Source organism: Neomonachus schauinslandi, chromosome 13 (genome assembly GCF_002201575.2).
Source record: "Neomonachus schauinslandi chromosome 13, ASM220157v2, whole genome shotgun sequence".
Taxonomy (NCBI): domain Eukaryota; kingdom Metazoa; phylum Chordata; class Mammalia; order Carnivora; family Phocidae; genus Neomonachus; species Neomonachus schauinslandi.
In genome coordinates, this window is record NC_058415.1 from 27,649,276 (window position 1) to 27,658,527 (window position 9,252).

The 9,252-nt window shown below is 43.4% G+C and overlaps 2 pseudogenes; one reads left to right on the plus strand and one right to left on the minus strand.

The window, feature by feature from the left end:
* Positions 1 to 3,206: 3,206 nt before the first annotated feature.
* LOC110569945 lies at positions 3,207 to 5,022 on the minus strand (annotated as a pseudogene).
* Positions 5,023 to 5,423: 401 nt separating this feature from the next.
* Positions 5,424 to 8,875, plus strand: LOC110569972 (annotated as a pseudogene).
* Positions 8,876 to 9,252: the final 377 nt, after the last annotated feature.

A 9,252-nucleotide genomic window follows, 5' to 3' on the forward strand; every position in this document is an offset into this window, starting at 1 on the left:
TTCTGCCGTTCTCATTGATCGGTAAACTTGGCCTTGGCTGGCTGTTCTCGCTGATCTTCTGGGGAGGGGCCTGTTGCCGTGGTTTCCAAATGTCTCTGCCGGAGGCGGAATTGCCCCGCCCTTGCCCCCTCCCGGCTAAGTAATCTGCTCAGGTTTTCTCTCTGGGGCTTTTGTTCCCTGCGAGCTTTCCGTACAGCTTTGGAGGCGGAGAGTGAAAATGGCGGCCTCCCAATCTCCGCCCCGGAGGAGCCGAGAACTCAGGGCCCCGCTCCACAGTGAGCCCCCAGAGAAAAGCCGTCAGTCACTCCCGTCTCCCCGGTCTCCAGCCGCACTCCGCGCTCACCCGGCCTGTGACCGCGCGTTTCTATCTCTGGCACCCGACCCCGGGTGGAGTCTCCAAACCCAGCAGATCCCTGCGGCGCACTCCCGCGCGGCTCCTCCCGGGGGAGGAAGGTGAGTCTCCCCGGATCTGCCGCTTGTTGGGTCCCTGCTGGAGGAGCAGGGGCCCGACTGTGCCGCGGATCACAGTTTATGGCAACCCCGAGCTGAGAGCCCGCGCCTGGGCTCCGCCTCTGCAGCCGGCTTCCCTGCTCCGATACCTGGGAGCTCTGCCACACTCAGGCACCCCCGGTCTTTTTGTGACCCGTGGGTCCTGAGACCACACTGTCCCGGAGGATTCCACCTCCCGCTTAGCCACCAGAGTGACGTCCCTCAGCGGAGCAGACTTTTAAAAGTTCCGATTTTGTGCTCCGCGGCTTTATCACTTGCCAGAAGCGGCCGCCGGAGGCCCCTCCCCCGCCGTCTATCCTCCCGAATATCGCCTCGGATTCACTTCTCCGCACGTCCTACCTTCCAGAAAGTGGTGGCTTTTCTGTTCAGAGAGTTGTTGCTCTTCTTTTCTTCGATCTCCTGTTGAGTTTGTAGGTGTTCAGAATGGTTTGATCCCTATCCAGCTGAATTCCTGAGACCAGACGAAATCCAGGTCTCCTACTCCTCCGCCATCTTGCTCCGCCCCCTATTTTACCACAAATTTTAAAATTAAAAAAACTTTTTTGAAAGTTTAACTTCTAGTAAATGGCTAGTCTATTTTGGGGCCAACTCAGCCTTTAAGAACAACTAGACAAGTTGGATTCAGGAAAAAAAAGTATATATAGATATAGATGAATATATAAATAAAAATATATATGTATATATATATATTTTACTTGAAGTCATCAGAGAGTAGTCAGGACAGGAAAATTTGCAGGTTCAGGATCTGAAAGACACCAAGGGATGTAAGATGTGCATATATGGGAATATTTTTCCCCTCAAGCTCATTACTAATTCTGAAAGTGAAAGTAGGGGCTGCAAGACTAAGAAGCTGGACAGAGCTTTTGGTAGTCTCACATATATGGGGGAAAAAATGGAGTTCACGGACCAACAAGGAGTAGCCGTGATAAACCTCCCAGGGCTTTGGTTGGGACTCCAGATGGATACAGTAGAAAGGATAAAGGTAAACCAGACATGGATTGGCCCTCAGGATGATTGAAATCCATGTTCAGATTATTTCAATTCCTGTGTGGAATAAGATGATCTTCCCCTCACTCAGCAACATGTCAAAAGAAGAAAAAGTAAATTCTCACTGTAGAAAGATAATGGCATCAATGCTTCAAATTGTCTTTACAATTATTACAATCATTAAAAATGCCTGACACCAATCAAGAATAGCCAGGAAAAGTTTAGAATTCAGTTAATAGTAATGTTGATGTCCTCGTTTTGAAATTTGTACCATGATGATGTAAGATGAAAACATGAAGAGAAACTAAAACTGGATGAGGGATATATGGGAACCCTGAATTTGGCAACTTTTCTGTACATCTAAATGTATTCCAAGGTAAAAAATATATATATATTTAAAAAAATAACCAGGCATATAAGAATACAAGAGTTTATTTGAAATCAGTTGACTGAAAAGAAAGAGAAAAAAGTAACCAGAAACTAGAGTTATCAGCTACAGACTTAAAAAACATGATTCTGGGTATGTTTGAGGAATTAAATGAGATGATTTTTTTGTAAACTGGAAAATATTTTAAACATGACAATTCTAGAGCTGAAAAATATAGTAATTTATTGATATTAAAAGCTTGTCAAATGGGTTTATTGTCATATTAGACACTTGATTATAAGTTAGATCAGATACATATATATAATGAAGCACAAAGAGACCAGAAAATAGAAAATCTAGGGAAAAGGGCAAGACAAGAGGCATGGTAGAAAATCTTAATCTATGCTTTGTTGAAGTCCCAGGAGGAAAAGGAGGATTGAATAAAAGTATTATTTGAAATGATGGTGATTGAGAATTTTTTTAAACCTGAATAAAGATATCAAATTGTGGATTCAAGATGCACAATGAATGCCAAGCTAAAAATATAAAAAGAAAATCATAAAATCTATGAAAATTTCTCTACTTATTAGTCCACTGGGAAAGGGAAATTAAAACCATAATAAGATACCACTCACCGAGGAGCCTAGTATTTTTTAAGCTGACAATATAACTTTTGGCAAAACTGAGGTTCGTGGCCACAGTCATATATAGCCTTTGGGACTGTACATTGGGAAAAATCACTTTGGAGGAGTACTTGATAGTATCTGTTAATGCTGACCATTAAGAACACCTGTGGCATCCGGTTCCTCCCATAGGTAATTACCCAACAGAAATTCAGATTATTCACAGCACTGTTATTCACCTATGAACATAGATACATTGTGGTAAATAGCAATTGATGAATTACATAAAGAAACTTGAGGGAAAGGAACGTTTAGACACAAAAGAATACATACTATATTTGGTTTGGAACTGAGAGTACTAGTTACCTTTGGAGAGGGTGGAGGGGATAGTTAATTGGTAGGGCTGCTAGTAATGTTCTTCTTGATCAGAGTACTGATTATGTAGGTGTGTTCACTTCGCAAAAAACTTACCAAGCTGCGCACTTAAGATTTGTGTACTTTACCATGTGTATGTTATGCTTCAATAACAAAATTATTTTTTTCCATTTTTTTCATTTAATCTCTGAAATCTGTTCATTTTTTTTTCTTCATTTATAAAAAGAGGAAAGGGCTCAATTTATCACTTGCTCTGCTGGGTCTGAAAATAGCTCTCTGAGTTTGGTCAAGATCCCAAGCAGCTTTGTGTGACAAGTGTAAAGGGTGTCGAGTCCAGCTCTTTCTGGAGCGAATGGCCCTTGTTCCCACGACCCTTCAGAGCTTGGACTGCAGTGGTTTCAGGTACTTGAAGTAAGACTCATGGACCTCTGATTTGTTCAGTGGGGATTTCTTGGCCCACTCAAACAAATTCTCATAACACGTTCCCATCATAACGGCCAAGCACAGAGCCGAGTGTCACATCCTGAAAATCAAATGCATCCACCAAAGCAACAGCATCTGGGCAAATTGCAATCAGCAACTCCTTTATGCGCTGATTTACTTGGGTAATCTGAGATTCTGTCATGATGCTTCCCTGAAGAAAATCCCCTGCCTTCTGACTGATTCCATACAGACAATACAAGAGACATAAATTCCTTAAGACAGTATGGACAGATTTATCTTGAATTTTGAGGTTTTTCTGAAAAGAGCTTAACTGCCACATAGTGACAATGTGCCTTGCTTGCTCAAACAAGGTCAACGGAAGTTAGGTTCCATGTTACCTCTTTGCTTTTTCTGTGAATCACTTCATTTTGAAGGTTTTTTGCAACAAGTTCTACCAATCTGGCTGCACGAAGTCTGTATGCTTGCGTTAGGCTGTCAGGGCTGTCGACGTCCACCACAGTTGGCCACACGGCTACCTGCGGCAGCTGGATGCACTGAGTGGGCAGGTCAGTCAAGTAGGACCCCATGCCGCACACCAACTTCCCTGAGTGCACTTGGTCGTAACTTTTCATCAGGAACCTAGCCGTCTGCAGCATCATGACAGTGGTCTCTCCCTCAAAGGTGCAGGTGGGGGTAAAAGTGACATAGATATTTGGAAGGCCACTGCTGCGAGAGTAGCCATGTCCGCCAAGCACCATCCGACAGGCTTCGATAGCAGCATTAGCTGTCCAGGAGGTGAAAGTGAGGGCGTGGAGCTCAGGCAGTTCACTCAGATCCCCTTGGCCAATGTCCTCATTAATTTGATGGTAGGTCTCCTTCATGTACGCACCTACAAACTGGAAGGCATAGGCAGTGGCCAGGAGTGGGAAGAGTTTATACTGCTGGGTCTGAAAATCCAAAATCTGTGGTTCTGGTGCACCTGGCTTGATTTCAGACTGGTGCCTCACAGTGCTGTATCGGATGGCAATGGTGCAAGCCTTGGACAGAGACCAAGCGGCTTCTCCTACAAGGAAGGACCTGACAAACACCATGGTCCCGTAGGTCAGCTTGTTACTCACAGGTTTCGCGTATGTGCCATCAGGCTTCACCTGGGCATACTTCATCAGCATGTTTTCTCTGGGAATATGATAATTGTCCATCTTCGGGTAGCCATTATCCATCTCATCATAGCCAAATTTGGGGCGGATATCTCCCACAGTAATACCTGGCAAAGGCTTATGGGTCCCAATTTCACAAATAGGTACAATGAAGGCATGTAATCCGTAGCATTTCCCCTTAGTGACGAGTTGGGCAAGAACTATTGCATGATTTGAAGTCTTCCCAAGTCCACCAGGCCACCACATTAGCGCTGTTGAGAATGAACTCCTGAGTTTCAGGATCGTTAAGTGACTGTGGTTTCCAAGCCTCAGAGATGAGTTCTTTTTAAACCACATGATTTCCTCTGGGTCTGCGATACCAAATTCCCTCATCTTCTTCACCATGTTGGCACTCTTCCTAACAGCCATCTCGTAACGCTGGCTGCAAGTGAGGAAATTCAAGTCCTCATGCTGGAAGTCTGGGTCATTCAGGATCAGGTTCTCAATCTGTCCGCGGTGCGGGGCTGCAGTCCAGGAAGTGAGTGAGCAGCTCTGGGTTGAAGCTAGCGGCTTCCCGCTCCCTGCGAAGATCTTGGTTCATGGTGGCGACACGCATCGTGGGTGGCGGCAGAGGTGGAAGTGGTGGCGGTGGCGGTGACGGGTGTCCCAACAAAATTATTTTTTAAAGTCTTTTTTTGATATGGACTCTGAAAAACAAACTGAAGGTTCTAGAGGGGAGGGGGGTGGGAGGATGGGTTAGCCTGGTGATGGGTAATAAAGAGGGCACGTTCTGCATGTAGCACTGGGTGTTATATGCAAACAATGAATCATGGAACACTACATCAAAAACTAATGATGTAATGTATGGTGATTAACATAACATAATAAAAAAAAAGTCTTTTTTTGATTGACAACAGTGTAACACATAGACCCATGTCTATACACAAGCACAAAGGCAAAGCAGAGAGCTAAAGCAGATTTTCATGTCAAAAGTGGAAGCCCATGCTCACTGACAAAGCCACTCCCAATAGAGGCACAGTATTTGTGACTCTGGAAGCTTCTGGTAAGTAACAGTGGCTAAGCACCTCCTCTGCCCCAGACACTATGTTGAAAGCTTTTACATATTTTGGTAGAGAATTATAGGTTCTAAAAATCAGAAGAATTTACTAATGACTAGTCCAGTCATTAGTGACACACAAATATCTTACACATTTTTTAATTTTTTTAAATTTAAGTAATATGTTTATGGCTTAAAAGCTCAAATATAACTGCCTTCCCCCTCCCAAAAGAAAGGAATCTAGCGGGCGCCTGGGTGGCTCAGTTGGTTAAGCGACTGCCTTCGGCTCAGGTCATGATCCTGGAGTCCCGGGATCGAGTCCCGCATCGGGCTCCCTGCTCGGCAGGGAGCCTGCTTCTCCCTCTGACCCTCCTCCCTCTCATGCTCTCTGTCTCTCATTCTCTCTGTCTCAAATAAATAAATAAAATCTTTAAAAAAAAAAAAAAAAAGAAAGGAATCTAGCATTCCTTGCCTCAGGCTTTCTGTCCTCAATTTCAGCTTTCCAGGGGCAACCACTTCCAAATATTCTTAATGTTTCTTGTGGTATTTAGATCCATATTTCAAAATAACCAGCCAATATACTGCTAATTTCTTGATTCCAACCACCTTTAAGTATTCTTTGTTTTCATATTATGAAAATTGAGAATTTAGCCTACCTACCTCCCCACATAAATGTCCCACCCTTTCACCCAATAGAGTTGTTAATTTTTTTTTAATAAATGAACTTCCATTGCTTACATTATTATGGTAACATGAATATTATTCACACTGAGCCATGTAATGTATTGAAAATACATTCTCTTCTTGTACAAAATTTTGCTTTTTCTGGAGTTAATTTTTTTTTTAATTTTTTTAGATTTCTAAGAACCATCTGCAGTCTCTAACACAGCTATTCCACACATCAAGCATTTTATCAGTTGTTTCCAGATGTCTGACAGCTTCGCATGCAAAATTTCAGCCAAGTCTCCTATGTACTCCCCACCCTCCGGCCTCCATCTTGCCCTGTCTAGACATTCCTGAGGCTTCTCTGAGGTTCCATGAGTATGGAAGGGACAATCCCATGAGAACACTTGACATAGAAGACACACAGTGCAGCTGCCCATGATTTCAAGGCACCCCAGATATGCTTTGGGAGGTGGATGTTTGAAGGAAGTTTAGGTGGTCTCTGACACCACCTTCACCTGCATGTCCCTGATTTTTGCTGGGCTCTGCCTCTCTCCCTTCACTTACCCTCTTTGGCTGGCTTTGCACTCCTGGAAGCCCAGGTAATCCTTTCTTATAGGGTATGTGTGTCAGGTGATGTGAATGCAGTGACCCCACAAGTTCTTTCTTTGTCCTGAGTCACTTGGAGTCTGTTCTCTTTTCTCAGTTCATTTTCCTACAACAACCCTTTCCTGGGATGATCAGTTCAGGTAACCAGTATAGCTGATGCCCTGCCCTGAGAACAGGCAGGAATAGGAAGAATTCAGAGGGGGGGGGGGGGGGGGGGGCGGTTTATACATTTCCTTACACCAAGCCATGCTGACTTCTTTCCCTTCTGCTTGCTCCATTTCAGCTTGACATTGATCTTTTTTTTTCTCTTCATTGTTGGTCACTCTCCAGAAGTTCAGGTTCAAAGGCAGATTATGGATTCCTTCTCATCTTACACACATGACTAGATTGGAAAAAATGGGGCTTGTGGGTGTCCTTGCAAATGCCATGACAGAATAGCAACCAACATCTCACCAGTCCATGAATGGTCCCCATCTCCGTGCAATCCAGCCCCTACCCTCTGATTTGGCATTTCCCCCAATTTTGTATTTCTCTTCTCTACCACTTTTTATTCCCCAGTTGGCTTGAAGGTTTGTAAAAACCAATTGTTCTCTGCTCAATTTTTCACTCTGTAACCTCCAAATGTTTGCTTATCACTACCAGGCACTGTTTTTTTTTTTTATCCTAAGTCAAACGGCCTTAATTTTTTTTATTAGTTTCAGAGGTAGAATTTAGTGATTCATCAGTTGCATATAACACCCAATGGTCATTACATCAAATGCCCTCCTTAATGCCCATCCCCCACTTATCCCTTCCCCCTCACCCACCTCCCCTCCAGACTGCCTTAATTTTTTGAAACTCTAATTTCTGTTTTAATCAGCTTTTAAGGCAAGAACCAAATACTTTCTTGAATCAACATTTCTCCCTCAAGCGCTTACCCCCCTCCAATTATTAGCTGGAAAATGCTTTACCTTGATTCTACAAGGAATCAAGAGGTTGGGCAACCCGGACAGTTTTTATCCATTAAACTGGTCCCAGATGTTTTTTTAAAATGTGATGATTGTGCGATTTTATTAGTAATTTGCTTTTACTTAAATTAGTGTAATATGTTTTAATATCTTTTTGTTAGTACTTTAGATGCTCTTGCAAAAATGTGACATAAGTAGAGAATCATATAATAAACTCCAGGTACTCGTTCAAAAATTAAGTCAGGGTCAATCTCATTTTGTCTATACCCTCACTTACTCCCTGACACCAGGGTTATTTTGAAGCAAATCCCAGACATTATATAATTTCAACTCTACATTTTTGCTCTAAGATTTCAAGACTAAACCACCTTGGTGCCCGAAGGAGTCCGCCACTGCGGAGCTGCCTTCCGAGGGACTGGGACTCCCGTGTGCTGTGCCAGGTCCTGTGCCTACGGCTGTGGGGAGCTGCACACCTAAGGTGACAAATTTGTTGAATTCTTAAATGATGGACATGACTTTCTCCATTGGACTTCCAGCACGCACAGTAAGCGCACAGACATTTAAACTCTGCAGAATATATTTTCAAGGAGAAAAAGATGATACAGAAGGATAAGTCCTTTCCCAAAGATGTCTGGAAGTTGGGAGCTGGAAGTGAATGGGGAAGAAGCCAAATTAGTGTGGAAAATTGCTGGAGAAAAGATCACTGTCATTTTAAACATTTACAAGAGCATTTACAAGAGCATCCCACCATCCCTTCCTTCATGGGGAGGAGAAGCCCTCCCAAGGACAGAAGGTTGAAGAGCAGGAGCCTGATTGACGTCCACTCCCAATTTTGTGGCTGAAGTTATAAAGAATGGTGACAAGAAGGTCCTTGTGCTGGACTGTCACTATCCAGAAGATGAGGTTGGACAAGAAGAGGAGGACAAAAATGACATTTATCCATCAGGGAAGTGAGTTTTCAGTCCACTGGCGAGTCTGAATGGAAGGACATGACTTACACACTCAACACCGAGTCCCTGGCCTGGGCCTTCTATGACCACCTAATGGATTTGCTGGTGGACCGCGGGGTGGTGAATAACACTTCTGCAGATGAGTAGGTGGAGCCCAGCACAGCTCTGGAGCACCAGGAATATATTACTCTTCTCGAAGACCGCAACAGTTTTGTCAAGGGCTGGTAGAGCAGGGGCACCTGGGTGGCTCAGTCGTTAAGCGTCTGCCTTCAGCTCGGGTCATGATCCCAGGGTCCTGGGATCGAGCCCCGCATCGGGCTCCCTGCTCAGAGGAGAGCCTGCTTCTCCCTCTCCCACTCCCCCTGCTTGTGATCCTTTTCTCACTGTGTCTCTCTCTGTCAAAGAAATAAAATCTTAAAAAAAAGAAAGAGCTGGTAGAGCAGACAACACATGAAATACCTTCATTTTATGGCAATATAGAATTATATATTATATTAATAATGTATTATGACATATAATAAGATATATATTCTCATATATTAACATATAATGATATAATTAATTCTTTCATTATATATTAATATATTGTTATATATTATGCCATT